The sequence below is a fragment of the Schistocerca piceifrons genome, chromosome 7 (genome assembly GCF_021461385.2).
Source record: "Schistocerca piceifrons isolate TAMUIC-IGC-003096 chromosome 7, iqSchPice1.1, whole genome shotgun sequence".
Taxonomy (NCBI): Eukaryota; Metazoa; Arthropoda; class Insecta; order Orthoptera; family Acrididae; genus Schistocerca; species Schistocerca piceifrons.
Window position 1 is genome coordinate 95243285 of NC_060144.1, and position 17272 is coordinate 95260556.

The following is a 17272-nucleotide window of genomic DNA, read 5'->3' on the forward strand; positions in this document are numbered from 1 at the left end:
CCTAATTTGATAAGAAACATTCTTGTAGTAACCTTCTACGGTCATGGATACGTAAATGAAAAATACAAATAAAATAAAAACAATAATCATGTTTCGAACACGGTGCTCAAAATTACGGACTCCCGACGCAAACCACTGAGACACTTCTCCGTCTGAAAATATCGCTCAGTGAAAGGCACAATCAGTATCTCAAAACTACCTCAAAAACTCGTTTTTCAGAAACGGTCAGATGTCTACCGATAATCCAAGACACGTATCCGCTTAATTTGACTCCTCTTCCACTGAGCGAAGTTTCTGGGAACCTGCTGTGTTCCCTCGTAAGGGTAAAAATTAGCGTTACTGTTGATTTATCCTCTCTTTATTAATCGACATCCAGAAGCAAATGCACAACTGCCAACAGATGCATTATGCTTTCCTTTGTGTCACTGTTCGAAGCTGCAGTGACAGCCAGTTACTAGCCGCTCTTTCACTTTGGGTGTAACTGTGCGTTGTAGGTGACAACTACGAGAATGTACTGGCTGCACACCATTCGTAAAAGCAACAGTGAAGGTGAAACCTCGTCATTGTTGCATCAAGGTTGGTACACGATGTTACCTGCACAACGCAACAGGTATCTCTGGCGTTGAGTGGGAACCACTATGGGTAGGCAGGCTCCGATCTCCGGGTGCGCTGTGGCTCCCTGATGCAGATTCCAGCAAGCGGCGTATCGGTTTTTGCAGGCTCGTCAGACGAAGCTGTTACAGGAACATCAAATCTTGGACCAAGTGCAGCTAGGCGCTAGAGTGTTACTGCTGGCGGAAATAATAGAAATTTAGTTAGGGTAACGAAATAGTTTCGAAACCAAAAGTTCGTTACTTTATTGGGTACTTTCAATACATTGCCTTGTGATATAGTTGCCATAATTTGTCTGTTGATCGTGTCGTTGGTTGCTAATATTTTCGTCTCCTCTCATTGTTCCACATATCATATTCCTGTGGTATTTTCGACTCTTTTTCATAGTGAAGGGTGGATATGGAACGAGGATTAATATAACTTTGTTAATAAATTTTGTGTTTTAGTAACGAAACATATGACTTCAAGAGTATCCAACTAGCACAGAGTCAAAACTGCAGAATCGAAGCATACAGCAGAGCAAAAATTGCACTGTGCCTCCTTGTACTGTTATGCATATAGGGTGTAATGAAAATGTACGGCACAAATTGCAGGATACATTCCTCACACGTAGAATTAATCACAGGCTTGACTCGTGCAATGGCAGTGTACAGAAATGCAGAGATGGCGGATGCCCAATCGATGTATGGATTAGCTGACGCCAATGGCACTCGCGTTCGACGTTAGTACAGTGAGATACTTCCAGGACGAAGATACCTCGACAGAAATACGTTTGAAGCCATTGATTGTCGTCTTAGGGAAAGTGGGGCATTTAAGCCTGATACGACCTGGGGAGGCCTAGAAGGATGCGACTGGAGGCGACAATTCTTCATGCAGTTGACGACGACCCTAGTGTCAGTACAAGACGTGTAGTTGCAACACTGAATGTTGGCCACATGGCTGGCTGGCGAGCATTACACAGCTGTACCCATACCCTTTACAGCGTATGCAGACACTATCAGCAGCTGATTTTCCTGCACAGTCACTCTCCTGCAAATAGTTTATTCAACAAAGTGTCGACCCTAATTTTAGTGCGACTGTACTCTTCACAGATGAGGCATCGTTTCAACGAGATCGGACTGTCAATGTTCACAATCGCCATGTACGGACAGACGTCAATCCTCGCGCAACTGTTCAAGGAAATCGTCAACAAAGATACTCTGTCCATGTTTGGGCTGACATTGTTGGTGACTGTTTGGTAGGGCCTCAGTTTCTTCCACCCAAGCTCAACGAACAAAGATATCATAATTTCGTAGAGAATTTTCACCTGATCTGTTAGCAGATGTGCTTTTAGCTGTGCCACGAAGCATGTGCTCCATGCACTATGACGCACTTCCTCATTTTGCTGTTAATGTCCGTCATCTTCTAAATAATAGATTCGGTGACAGATAGATAGGTAGAGATGAACCAATTGCCTGCTCTCCACACTACATATCTAAACCCAATGGACTTTTACTTTTGAGGGCATTTGAAATCTCTTGTGTGTGTAACCCCAGTACGAGATGTCCACACCCTCCGTACCCATATTATGGAAAGGTGGGAAACCATACACAGTACTCCAGGGATACATCAGTGCATCCAAGATTCACTATGAGGGTAACTGAGGCATATATCAATGCCGACGGAGGCCGTACTGAACATCTCCCGTGAGAAGGAGTTGCATTTGGTATACTGGTGCGTTCTGTTCGTGTGTGTTCCCCGTGATAATGAGTTGTGGAAAATGAGTTATAACATGGAAACAAAGCGTTTCCATTCTCGTGTTCATATAACATAATTTATCCGTCTACGTGTGAGGAAGTGTTGCAATTTGTGCAGTACTTTTTTGTTCTAACATATATACACAGTATGAATAACCTAAACTTGCACAGCAAATATTGCAAAAATGGAAAATGGAGTTGACGCGTGATTTTCACAGAATGGATTGGTAGTCAGGGGCTTCTATTGTTAGCCAGCAAACAGACTTTGATAGACTTAGAAAGTGTATTTTTTTGCAAATTCACACTTTTTAAATGGAATAATGCCTACTGACATCAACAAATCAAAATTAGGGTAAATTACAACGCCAATGGTGTCTGTTGCAGGGTTCTGGTGTGAGGCGTTTCCGAGATATAGTGTTCTGAAGAGTTTCCACACCAACACTTGTTTGTGCCATTCAGACTGCGTAATTGCTATGTACAATGTTGTTATCCTTGCTTATGCGCACTTGTGTGTTTCTTGAGTGCATTGCGATTTGCTAGTCAGTTAGTGTGTGACAGTCCTAGTAGTAGGTCGGGAGTGGACAATGGTTTTTATCAAGGCAGCAAAAGCTGACATACTCGTAGTGTATAGAGAGTGTAGGAAGAATACCGTTAGTCCTTGAACTTGTATGTGGAAATATGTCCAAATACACATCAACCATCTCGACAGTTATTTATCATCTTCCTCAACCAGTTATGTAAAAGAGATAGCATAACACCTGGACAACGTGACAGAAGGAAACAAGTGGCCGCAGAAGAGGGAGAAATTAATGTTCTTGCTGTTGTTGCAGCTGATTCGCTCGTTAGATCCCATGCAATTGCACGAGGAAGTGACATGAGTCAGGCAAATGTCCTACGCGTTCTTCATCGACACCCATCCCTCTCACATCTCTCTCATCAAGAGCTGCATGGAAGCGATCATGGGAATTTGTGAGAATCGTATTAACTTCTGCACATAGGCATTAAGACACGATAGTCTGCTCCAGATGTATCATATATCTTGTTTAGTCATGAAGCCACATTTACAAATCATGGCCAGGTAAACAGTCGTCAGGTGGAACGTCGACGACCATGGGGTGTAAACATGTGGTGTGGGATGTGAACCATCAGCTCACAAGCCCGTTTTCCGTAGATGGAACACAGAATGGCACGTAATTATCACAGGATCCTAACAGATCACCTTCCACGAATATTAGAAGACGTTCCTCTGCAGAATAGGAGGAACCTGTGGTACCAACACGATTGCTGTCCGTGCCATAGTGCACAAAGTAATGCAACATGTCTTCACGAATTGTTTCCAAATCGTTGTATTGGACACATAGGACATGAACCATGGCCAGCACATTCTCCAGGTTTGACACCTGTAGACTTTTTGCTGAGGGAAAAGTTGAAAAACGCTGTCTACAAGGACATACCAACTACACCCTATGATCAGCAACGACGTATTACTGCAGCCTGCTCGGACCTCTCTGCTGATATGCCACCACATATGCAGCAGTCATTCCATACCAGACCGGAAGGGTGTATTGCCACTGCCATGGGTCATTTTGAATACAACCTGTGATGCTCAGTTGTCTCATTATTTGTCAGAATCCGCATAACTAGTGTATGTAAAAGTGTTGGTTTGGGACTTTTCCAAAATACGATATCTCATAAACGGCTTGCTCTAGAACCCTGAAAGAAACACCACTGGCATTCTACCAGTGATATACCCTACATCTGGTTTTTTTAATGTCAATAGGCACTGTTCTATTTAAAAATGTGTATTTTTGGACAGGAATATAGTTTCTCATTATTATTACACTCTCTTTATTGGATAACAATTCAGCCCCCTGCCTACCAACCCCGTTCTGTGAAAACTGCACATCAATACAATTTCCATTACTGCAGTATTTGCGGTGCAAGTTCTAGGTGATTCACCGTGTATATATAATTCCTTTTGCATGGAGGCCTGTAACTTTCACAGTTTTTCAGATGAAATGTTGATGGCAACTGCCATTTCCCAAGCTTGGATACAGCCTTCAATAGCTTAGTTGAACAACCAAGCTTCAGTGAATGTTTCATATAGATTTCTATTGCCAAATGTGTGTACATCTATATCTGCAGTGGAAAGGTTGAGTAGAATAAGCATGTTATTAACAAATTAAATAAAATTTTAAAACCTTACAAATTTGCCAAGAAGGGTGTAAAATACAAAAGTGTGGGTTTTTGGGACAATGGTGTGTGATAGACAAAAAATAATTACAGATTCGTTATTTTCCGTCAGATATATAAAAGAAATATATATTTTCATCTAAAGAAGATTTTTCGTATTGTACAGTGCAATTATAGCAGTTATAGACATGCAAATCAGCTTTTTTCAGAAAATATTATACCAGTTTGCTAGCAAACCAAGGCAAGTACATCTACATCTTCATCAGTAACCACTGTGACATACATGGCAGAAGGTACTTCATATTACATCACATATTAGGTTTCTTTCCATTCTATTCATGTTTGGAACACTTTTGCAGTGTTAAATTTACATTTTGGCTTGGGTATTTCCTTTTTGCTTTATTTCTTTCAGTCATCTTCATACCTGCCTTCTTATCAGCTGTAGCCTCGATGATTATTCTGCCATCCCAGTTCTCCATGTTGTGAAAGCCAGAACAGTGTATGGTATTATTTAAAACCTTTAATGTGTCGCATCTTGTGTTATCATTAAATATATCTTTGTTAATTTATCTTCTGGTTAAAATTCTCTATCCTTTTTTCAATATGACACAAACTTTATAATTTTAAGTAAATCAGGTTTGACTGATGGATTTAAAGCGATAAATAAATAGGAATATTTACATTTATTGTTAATGGCATTTGCAGAGCAACAATACAATTATAATGCCAGGGCCAATTTGACTGGGCATATATATGACTTAAGATGAAGAGTCCGCTTTATCTCACTATAAACGAAATCTGTAGGATGCAGCATGTTATCTTGCATGGAGAATCATCATCAGATGTAGAAGTAATTTTGGGAGTACTCAAGGGAATTGCTCATGTTGTATATTAACGACCTTGCAGTCAATATTAATAGTACCCTCAGACTTTTTGCATATGATACAGTTATCTATAGTGAAGTACTATCTGGAAGAAACACCATAAACATTCAGCCAGATCCTGATAAGATTTCAAAGTAGCACTGAGATTGGCTACTTGCTTTAAATTCTAAGAAATATAAAACTGTGCACTTCACAGAACGAAAATACATAGTATTCTATAATTATAACATAAAAGAGTCATAGTTGGAATCAGCTAACGCCTAAAAATACCTAGGTGTAACACTTCTTGGGATATGAAATGGAATGAGCACATAGGCTCATTTGTGGGTAAAGCAGATGGTATATTTCGGCTTATTGGTAGAGTACTGGGAAAATGAAAGCAATCTACAAAGGAGATTGCTTAAAAATTACTCTTGTGACCCATTCTGGAAAACTGCTGAAGTGTGTGGGTCCTGTACCAGATAGGACTAACAGGTGATATTAAGCACACAGAAAATGGTACCACGAATGATCACAATTTTTTTTGTCCCATGGTAAATTGTCACAGGGTTGCTCAAGAAACTGAACTGGTAGACTCTTGAAAACTGGCATAAGCTGTCCCAAGAAAGCCAATGTACAAAGTTTCAGGAACCATCTTTAAATGATGATTCCAGGAATGCGTTACAACTTGCTACCTATTGCTCCCATGGGGATTATGAGGACATGATTAGATTGATTACAGCACACATAGAGACATTTAAAACATCATTCTTCCCTTGCTAAATATGGGAATGGAATGGGAAGAAACCCTAATAACTGGCACAATGGAATGTGCCCTCTGCCACACATTTCGCAGTTGGTTGTAGAAAATATATGTAGATGTGTGCAACCAATGCCATGTCAGCATGGCGAGTTGATCACTTCTGTTTGTATGTTCAGCTGTGGGTTGACAACTTGCAGCATTCATCCCCCATGTCTCCCAACTGTGAAGTGGAAAACCAGGCAGCTCCACTCTACATCCCTTTTGTGCTCCCAACCTAACACCTTTTCAGCTAAAGGTCTGCCTGGCAACCAACGTGGCGTCATTGCCATTGCATATGGCGTCTGTTGTCTGCAATGATTATCTCATAGATGAGGCAGCAGTGTAATATTAGCATTTTGCAGTTAGACAAGGAGTACACTGTCATATGCTTAAATACTGAGGTATCAGACTGTCTGAAACTCCATCCAACATTGAATGGAAAATCAATACATCACAGACTAAAGAAAGACATCAGAATGAAGAAAACTGTGTGTAGAGTAGTCCGACGTGCCCCTGAAGACGAAGTTGGAACGCTTTATGTGAAGTGACATGTAAAATTACTTGTTCTCAGGCATCTCCTGCTCCTTGTTGCATTAATCGATCATTCATTACCCTCACTCTCACACTGTTTCATCTTCTCTTTCTTACCATCCATCCAGTGGTTGCACATGTTTAGCAGTTTTGTTCCTTTTTCTCCCACCGTACCCTCGAGGGTATTGAATTTCCTTTCATGTCATCCTTGTCACTGGTGGGCTCAGTTTGCAGTCTCACCCAATGAAATGTCAACACAGCGTAACCAAGGCTCCTAGTCGTCACATGAAGTGACAAAATTTCCGCCCTTGTGGATCGTGAACCCCTCAGTGACAGCTTGTAGCATGGGTGGGAACTCCTGCTTTACTCCCACGTTGTCTATTTACTGGGACACCTCACAGCATTGGCTGCAGGGTCCCAAGGGATTGCACACTGGATTTTTCTCATGGAGACCATTAGAGTTTGCTCAAGATTGATGGAGAAAAGTAAGTAAACTATTTTTTATCTGAAAGGTAATTGCCTAACTGTTAATATGTCTATCCCACTGAGAGACCAGATGCCTAAATGGCTAGTGCCTTCATGAAAAATTTTTTGTGTTTGCCTATGCAACTAATACTGTACCCAGGTGTACAACTCATCATCTGAAGCAAATTGATGGGCATGAATGTCCTCATCAAGGCATCAAAAATACAGAAATTGCACAAGGAGAGATTGGTGCTGTATTGAGGATGTCTAAAGTCTTCCTAGCGAAACTTCTGCTGCACAGTCGAAACAAACTTGGCAACAGGTGGTCGGGCATTATCCTGCAACAGAATGCTGCCATCTGGCAGCATTCTTGGCCATTTGGTCTTGATGGCACACTTCCAGTTTTACAAAGTGTTCAGATGGCCATCACATCACATCATGTCATGGCACCGTCACATCAGGGTATATTCACACTGTCCATCACATGTCATGTCAGTTCACTCAGCCCTCTACTGAATGGGGAAAGTGAGATGATGAGTGATACATAAAGTTTGAGTATACAAGTAGTATTGGAATTGAGTAACTAACAAGATAAGATTTATTAATGGCCAAAGCAAACTTTATAATGTATATTCTTGATCAATATAACGTGATAAACTGCTGAGAAGGAAACAACATTTCAAAACATCGACATTTATTTGCTAGTGAACATATATACTTAAAAAACATAAAACAATATTTACATGGAGATAAACAGAACCTCTTTACCTTATACATTGTTTTCTTGTCTTAAATTACTAAGAATATCATAAATAATTGTATTTTTCTCCTTCATTAGAAACTACTATTTCACTTGAAATGTTATTTAATGAAAATTGCTTCATCAGCTCTATTCTATTATTTTCCGCCTTCAGATGTCTGACATCGCTTGTGGAAGAACACTCAATGAAAACAGATTTAAGTCGTCAAAGAAGTTGGCAATTTACCACAGCAACAAAGCACAACAGAATAAAGATTAAGAACAAACAAAAGCACGAAATCCACTGCTATGAGGGAGCACGGCAAAAATAAGTTAACTTCTAATGTTAGCAGGCGACAATGACGTGAAAAATTTCTTCCTACCTTACAAACTTCAGAGAATCTCTTCTGCAAACCTTGCAGAACTAGCACTCCTGGAAGAAAGGATATTGCAGAGACATCGCTTAGCCAAAGCCTGGGGGATGTTTGCAGAATAAGATTTTCACTTTGCATAGGAGTGTGCGCTGATATAAAACTTCTACATCTACATCTAGATCCATACTCCGTAAGCCACTTGACGGTGTGTGGCGGAGGGTACCTTGAGTACTTCAATCGGTTCTCCCCTCTATTCCAGTCTCGTATTGTTTGTGGAAAGAAAGATAGTCTCTATGCTTCTGTGTGGGCTCTAATCTCTCTTATTTTATCCTCATGGTGTCTTCGCGAGATATACATAAGAGGGAGCAATATACTGTTTGACTCTTTGGTGGAGGTATGTTCTCGAAACTTCAACAAAAGCCCGTACCGAGCTACTGAGCGTCTCTCTTGCACAGTCTTTCATTGGAGTTTCCCTATCATCTCTGTAATGCTTTCGCAATTACTGAATGATCCTGTAACGAAGCGCGCTGCTCTCTGTTGGATCTTCTCTATCTCTTCTATCAACTATATCTGGTACAGATCCCACACTGGTGAGCAGTATTCAAGCAGTGGGCGAACAAGCGTACTGTAACCTACTTCCTTTATTTTCGGACTTTATTTCCTTAGGATTCTTCAATCTCAGTCTGGCATCTGCTTTACTGACGATTAATTTTATATGGTCATTCCATCTTAAATCACTCCTAATGCCTACACCCAGATAATTTATGGAATTAACTGTTTCCAGTTTTTGGCCTGATATATTGTAGCTAAATAATAAAGGATCTTTCTTTCTACATATTCGCAGCACATTACACTTGTCTACATTGAGATTCAATTGCCATTCCCTGCACCAGGCGTCAAATCGTTGCAGATCCTCCTGCATTTCAGTACAATTTTTCATTGTTACAACCTTTCGACATACTACAGCATCATCCGCAAAAGGCCTCAGAGAACTTCCAATGTTATCCACAAGGTCATTTATGTATATTGTGAATAGCAACAGACCTACGACACTCCCCTGCGGCACACCTGAAATCACTCTTAATTTGGAAGACTTCTCTCCATTGAGAATGACATGCTACGTTCTGTTAACTCTTCAATCCAATCACACAATTGGTCTGATAGTCCATATGCTCGTACTTTGTTCATTAAACGACTGTGGGGAACCGTATCAAATGTCTTCGAGGAAGTCAAGAAACACAGCATCTACCTGGGAACCCGTGTCTATGGCCCTCTGAGTCTCATGGACGTATAGCACGAGCTGGGTTTCACACGATCGTCTTTTACGAAACCCATGCTGAATCCTACAGATTAGATTTGTAGCCTCCAGAAAAGTCACTATACTCGAACATAATAGGTGTTCAAAAATTCTACAACTGATCGACGTTAGAGATATAGGTCTATAGTTCTGCACATCTGTTTGACGTCCCTTCTTGAAAATGGGGATGACCTGTGTCCTTTTCCAATTCTTTGGAACGCAGCGCTCTTCTAGAGACCTACGGTACACCACTGTAAGAAGGGGGGCAAGTTCCTTCGGGTACTCTGTGTAAAATCGAACTGGTATCCCATCAGGTCCAGTGGCCTTTCCTCTTTTGAGCTCTTTTATTTGTTTTTCTATCCCTCCATCATCTATTTCGATACCTACCATTTTGTCATCTGTGCGAGAATCTAGAGAAAGAGCTACAGTGCAGTCTTCCTCAGTGAAACACCTTTGGAAAAAGACATTTAGTATTTCGGCTTTTAGTCTGTCATCCTCTGTTTCAGTACCATTTTGGTCACAGAGTGTCTGGACATTTTGTTTTCATCCACCTACCACTTTGACATAAGACCAAAATTTCTTAGGATTTTCTGCCAAGACAGTACATAGAACTTTACTTTTGAATTCGTTGAACGCATCTCGCATAGCCCTCCTCGCACTAGTTTTTGCTTCGTGTCATTTTTGTTTGTCTGCAAGGCTTGGCTGTGTTTATGTTTGCTGTGAAGTTCCCTTTGCTTTCGTAGCAGTTTTCTAACTCGGTTGTTGTACCATGGTGGCTCTTTTCCATCTCTTACGATCTTGCTTGGCACATACTCGTTTAATGCATATGGTTTTGAACTTTGTCCGCTGATCATCAACACTATATGTACTTGAGGTAAAACTTTTGAGTTGAGCCGTCAAGTACACTGAAATCTGCTTTTTGTCACTTTTGCTAAACAGAAAAATCTTCCCACCTTTTTTTAAATTTCTATTTACACCTAAAATCACCGATGCTGTAACCGCTTTATGATCTCTGATTCCCTGTTCTGCGTTAACTGTTTCAAACAGTTCTGGTCTGTTTGTCACCAGAAGGTCTAATATGTTATCGCCACGAGTCGGTTCTCTGCTTAACTGGCAGATTAAAAGTGTGTGCTGAACTTGGGACCTTTGCCTTTTGCGGGCAAGTGCTCTGCCATCTGAGCTACCCAAGAACGACTCACGACGTCACAGCTTTAGTTCTGCCAGTACGTCGTTTCCTACCATACAAACTTCACAGAAGCTCTTCTGTGAACTTTGCAGAACTAGCACTCCTAAGCCATGTCTCCACAATATCCTTTCTTCCAGGAGTGCAAGTTCTTCAAGGTTCACAGAAGAGCTTCTGTGAAGTCTGGAAGGTAGGAGGTGAGGTACTGGCAGAATTGAAGCTGTGAGGGTGGGTCATGAGTTGTGCTTGGGTAGCTCAGATAGTAGAGTACTTGCCTGCGAAAGGCAAAGGTTTCGAGTTCGAGTCTCGGACAAGCAGGAGATTTCATATCAGCACACATACTGCTGCAGAGTGAAAATCTCATTCTGAAAACATCCCCAAGGCTGTGGGTAAGCCATGCCTTGGCAATATCCTTTCTTCCAGTAGTGCTAGTTCTGCAAGGTTCGCAGAAGAGCCTCTCTGAAGTTTGGAAGGTAGGAGATGAGGTACTGGCAGAATTGAAGCTATGTGGATGGGTCGTGAGTCGTGCTTGGGTAGCTCAGATGGGTGAGCACTTGCCAGTGAAAGGCAAAGATCCCGAGCTCGAGTCTCGGTCCGGCACACAGTTTTAATCTGCCAGGAAGTTTCATAGCGCACACACTGCTGCAGAGTGAAGATCTCATTGTGGTTTTATATGTTTGTGTATATGTATTGTCGCTAGCAAATGAATGTAGATGTTTAAGACGTTAGGACCACACATTTCCTATTATTTCACCTCTTAGCATTTTACCACACAAATTTTTTTCAAAAACATCCATTATGAAGCTTGTTCTGGCCAGTAATAAACTTCATCATTGCCATTTCCTGAAATCCGATCCTATATTCCGATTTTTGTATCAGAGATGGTATCCAATAACCTCACTTGCACCATTTAGTACTGCATTAAGCAAAGTGACAATGTATTGACATTCCATTTAGTGCGAAACACCACCAGCTGGTGGTGCTGTAGCCTGCTGTTCCATTCCATTGACATGCCCCACTTACTATCGACTACTCCCCTTTTCCTGCAGTTGAAGAATCTGTAACAACTTATTATAATCAATTATACGAAACTGCTGGAAAAATGATTATATGAGAGTGTGGGTTCTAGTAAAATTAATGCATGCATGCATGTGTAATATAGGTATCATTCTAATAACGGTTTCAGTGAGAATTATAAACAAATAAACAAAAGATTTCTTAAACACATACCTATAGTTCTACAGAGTCTGTATTTCACTGAGTCCTGAACAATCACATATTAGTCCCTCCTCAGTGGTACCGATAAGGTATTTCTCTGTGAAATGCAATGTACATTCAGAATGTGTAGCTCATTGGGTTGGTTGATGACAGAGGAGTTTTGTTGACTGGAACTGGTTGTTTATGTGGAGTTTACATGAGTGATCTGGAATCCATACTCTTCAGCAGGAAAGTTAGCTTGAGTCTGCCAATGGAGATGGTCTTCTGACCACCAGGTGTTTCAATAGCAAAACGTTTTTTAGAGTGTGAATGTAGCAGGTATGATCCATCATACGTAATCTGTAAAGGTTTTCTATATGTGAAGAGGTCATGCAATCAGGTTGGATGCAGACAGACCTTGTAGCACGATGTCGAACTTTAATTGGTTTAAGCGACGCTATCTGCTGTTTAAAGTTGAAAATGAAAGTTCTAATGTCACACTCCACTGGTTTCAGATCAAAAAAGTAGACTCGAACTCTCTTTGTTATGCCATAAGTCACTTCTGCAGTGGTGTTCTACTCAAGAATCACTTCAGTGCAGATGTCCATTTAAATTTGTGGAAAGACATTGGAAAGTCAGGCTATTAACCTTCGAGTATACGCGCTGTTTCTGGTAACGTACAGTCACATGTGGGGTCTAGAAGTTCCCCAATAGTGTTTAGGTGTGCTTACAAGTAATTACTGCAAATAACTTGGAAATTTTTATATTTACATAATAAAAGACAACGTATTTATTATTTAAGCCGTTTATTGTGCTTATATTAATCAGTCTTATCAGAAACTTTAAGCCATTTACAAAAACATGTAATTTTGTGTTTCTGTTTGTATAGCTCAGTTAAAATTACATAAAAATCAACAAATACTAACTTCTAAGTAAACTTTTTTTTATTTTGCACAGAATTGGAGCATAAAATCAAATGAAAATTATAAAACAGAAAAAACTAACAAGACAAAAAAATGACACCACGTTACATGCCTACAAAATCATTCGTTTCCTTTGGCTTCACAGAACAAACAGAAATTGATTGCCTTTGAATGAGGCTTACAAACACATTGTTTGCAAGTGTTACATGTTAGAGAGCTCTTTTTATCTTTCGACCTTGGGCAAATATAACACCTTTGCTTTTTAGAAGCACTAGAACCAGGCTCATCTGCATTAGGCTTTGAAAACATTTGTTCTCCGCCAACCGATTTGCATTTAATTTCCTGTACATATTTGGCCAGCTTTGGGTTATTTTCTAATCTCCTGCAAATTTATGGCTTTACAAGACTCATTGCAGTGGACTTTATGTATTCTCCTCTGCTGACTTTTTTACTTGGATTAGAACCGACCCAAAGAACATATTTGTTAGCAAGAGAAATATTCATCATTGCAGCAAAGATTGCATTCGGCCATCTTCTTGTTCTATGTGAGCAAGAGTAATTTGAGCATTTCAAATCCAAGGCATCAACTCCTCCCTTAGTCGCATTGTAGAAGTCTATAATTGCAGGTTTTTTCAATTGTTGATTTACAGACACTTTGTGATGCATGGGAGACAGTAAAACTACACTTTTATACTTCTTTGGAACGAATGATACCAAGGTCTTTTCCCGAACAAGTCCAAATAATGATGATTCAGTGGGTCTTCTTTTATCAGGCAAAAACTGACGAGGAATTTCTCGTTTGTTTTTTAGTACAGCACCAACGTATGTTAGTCCTCATTTCAATAATTCATCTACTAACTCAACAGATGTAAACCAACTGTCTCCAGTGATATTCCTATGAGTTCCATAAAATGGCTCTGCAAGTTTTAACACATCTTGTGTTGGCACTGCGAAAGAGATATTTCTTTGGGTAAGCGGTTTTCCAGAGTATATAAACGCATTACATAAGTAATGAGTTTTCGCATCGCAAATACACTTTATTTTCAGGTCATATTTTCCGGGTTTACTTTTGATAAACATTCTGAATGAGCACCTTCCTCAAAATTTTGACAACATTTCATCAAATGTCTCTTCCAGTAAAATTAGTCGCCCATAGCAATCTAACATTTTCATGATTTGACTCGAATATCAACGTAAACAGAAGTAATCCAAGGTAAGCTCGTAACTCACAGCAATCAATGTTGTTCGCATAATGCGGTCTTAATAATGGAGGTGAATACTTGTCCTCAAGTTTTTTGTTGGAACAGTGCACGATAGTCTCAATCACATCATCGGTAAATAATAGTTCCCAACTCTCTACAAACAGCAGGTCCTTTCAGTCCCGCACGTTCTCATACAATATTGTGCTGTCATACACGAGGTGAATGTGGGGCAGATTTACTCCATTTGAATCTGTTCTTACCGTAAAAATAGTTCCCTGAACTTTCTTCGTCTTCTTCACTAGAAGAAGAGCTTTCAATTAGCTCCATCTCTGAACTATAAAGGTGTTCACGGTGTATCGAATCATGATCACTGATGTGATCAACATCTTTGTCTGAGTCAGTGCCTTCTTCCAACAGTTGTGCAATATCCTCATCACGAAGAAAGCGAGTCATTGTTGTAACTGTACTGAAATAAGAGGAAATTACTGTATTAGCATATTGTAAATAAATACTACGTAAAAGCATGTGTGGGGTCTACAGGTACCCCAACAATGAAAAACAGGCACTTACTGTTGCGAGAGCGCCACGGACGTCCACCTATTGCAAGAGTCAGCGGCACACTGAAAATACCTACAATGAAGAGTCCGTAGTGCGCCAACAATGGAAATTATAAACCAAAAATGTAGCGTGGGGTCTGCTGAGACCCCACCTTTCTAGTTAAAGGTTAATGTTGTCTTGATGTCGTGATGCCACTTTTCAACTTTGCCATTTGATACTGGATAGTAAGCAGTGGTTTTGATGTGGTTTATAACTAGGATCTTTGTGAGATGAGTGACCAATTGATACTCAAACTGCCATTCTCTGTCAGTTGCGATGTTTGGGACCCCAAGCTGTGCAACATTTTCTCCAAAGACGTTTTTCAGTGGAACTACCTTTACACAGCATGTAAAACCGCCAATTATTGAAACTTCCTGGCATATTAAAACTGTGTGCAGACCGAAACTCGAACTCGGGACATGGGCACATGCTCTCCTTTCCTCCAGAAGTGCTAGTTCTACAAGTTTCCTGGAAGAGCTTCCGTGAGGTTTGGAAGGTAGTAGACGAGTTAATGCTGGAAATAAAGCTTTGAGGAGCGGTCCTGTGTCGTGCTTGGGTAGCTCAGCTGGTAGAGCAGTTGCTGCAGAAGACAAAGGTACCGAGTTGGAGTCTCTGTCTGGCATAAAATTTTAATCTGCCAGGAAGTTTCATATCACTGTACACTCCACTGCAGAGTGAACATTTCATCCTGTCGATTATTCTTAAGAGACAGGTGAAGCATTGAGGCAAGGTAGTGGTCGAAATAGAACTAGATCAAGATGTGTATGTGAGAAGTGGCCGTCAGCTTCACTGAATTGAACGATCTGTCTGCTTCTCTGGTCCATGTAACATGGCGATTATCATTCCTCATAGCGTTTTGCACAAGTTAAGCAAAGGTTGTTGGCTTTCTGCAGTATATTCTAGTATACACCTGTAGCAATTCATCAGTCCTAAAAAACTACTAGTTCTGCTACTGTTTCAGGACGAGAGAAGTCCTTGATTATTTCACTTTTTCTTCTAATGATGAAATTCTTTGATGTGGCACATGATAACCCAAGAATGGTATGTCTCTCTCCCCAAAATACATGTTCCCACGTTAATGTTAAGATAATATTTATCCAGCTGTTCAAGAAGCTCTTGCAGATGTATTACATGTTCTTCATCTTCTTAAAATCAAGCAACAGACCATAATGAGTCAAGAAATCGGCACCAGTCGCTGGCTGGCAAACACCTGCAAGAAGAAATGGCTATGAAAATCTTTGGCGAAGGCCTGTTTAGAGGATCAGTAATCTTTTACTACACTGTTTTCGTAATAGAGTTGTGGTTTCAGAACGTTTTTGTTATCTAATACTGTTGCTGACAATACCGAAACGTGTGTTCCGGGGTCGACCAAAAACGGAAGATGTTTGTTGCGATACATTATGAACTGCCGACGATACGATCCAGTTTCCTCACTCTGTGATGCACCAAGTGAGTAGCGTACTAGTTTCCATTCTGAGCTTTAGCGGACTGTTGAGAAATAAATAGACATGGCGGTTGTTTCTTCTTCGTATACTGTTTCAATGTGTAATGATATCAGCGCACGGAATGTTTCTGTGCACGCCGCGGTGATAACGAACTGCTTCTCGATCGTGACCCAGTTCGTAATTTCTGAATCTGGATCGTTAATTCCGAAGGCTGTCTTTCCAGATGGGAAAGTCTATCATCTTGAGACACAGACGAAACATTTTCCGTAGTATATACGAACTGACTGGGCGTTGTAACACCCAAGATTTTGTCGGTCACAGAAACCATTGCTTCGAGATTTACGTCTTGACTAGCTGCTAGTAAAGAACGTGCATTGATTGGTAGTCGATTGAAGAAATATAGTTCTTAAAAAGTCATCGGTTACTCGCGTTTCGACAAGAGCATGCATATCTCAGAGCAAAGTAGATGATTTCTTATCTCCTGGTTCTACTTCGGTTAGCAATTTTTTGATTTTATTTAACTCTGATATTTCAAATTCTGTAATAAGACGTGTAGGATTTGGGGAAGCTGATACTGGTTGCGATATAAAACCTGAAATTAGCGCAGCAGTTTCGCTAGCAAGTGATCTCAAATTCTATGACCGCGTTGCTAATATTCAGGTAATAAATTGACTCCATTTGCAACAACCATATCTTTATATCTTTCGTCAGAAAAGTGGTATTTTCAATGTCACCTGCGATATTTCCATACCGGTGTCGTTCTATAATGGGTATGCTATACCAAACGTATTAAAATTGCCGCAGTAAAATTGAAATAATATTTTTATTGACAGTCACAATGGAAAAGATAAACAGATAAACAAAAGACTAACTGCTCAAGTGCATATACACAATTTTTACAGAGTTTATATCACAGTCTAACATGTTGGACTGTGGTTTATATATTGCAAATTCGGCTTACGAAATCAACTTTGAGGGCCCCAAAATGGGGTGATTGTCCCATATAGCCACAATGGCATTTGGAAAATAACAAAAAAAACGAAATCCAGTACCCACCTGTTGACCGTATGAGAGACTTTGTTAACGTAATGCGTATTACTTAACAAAAGAATC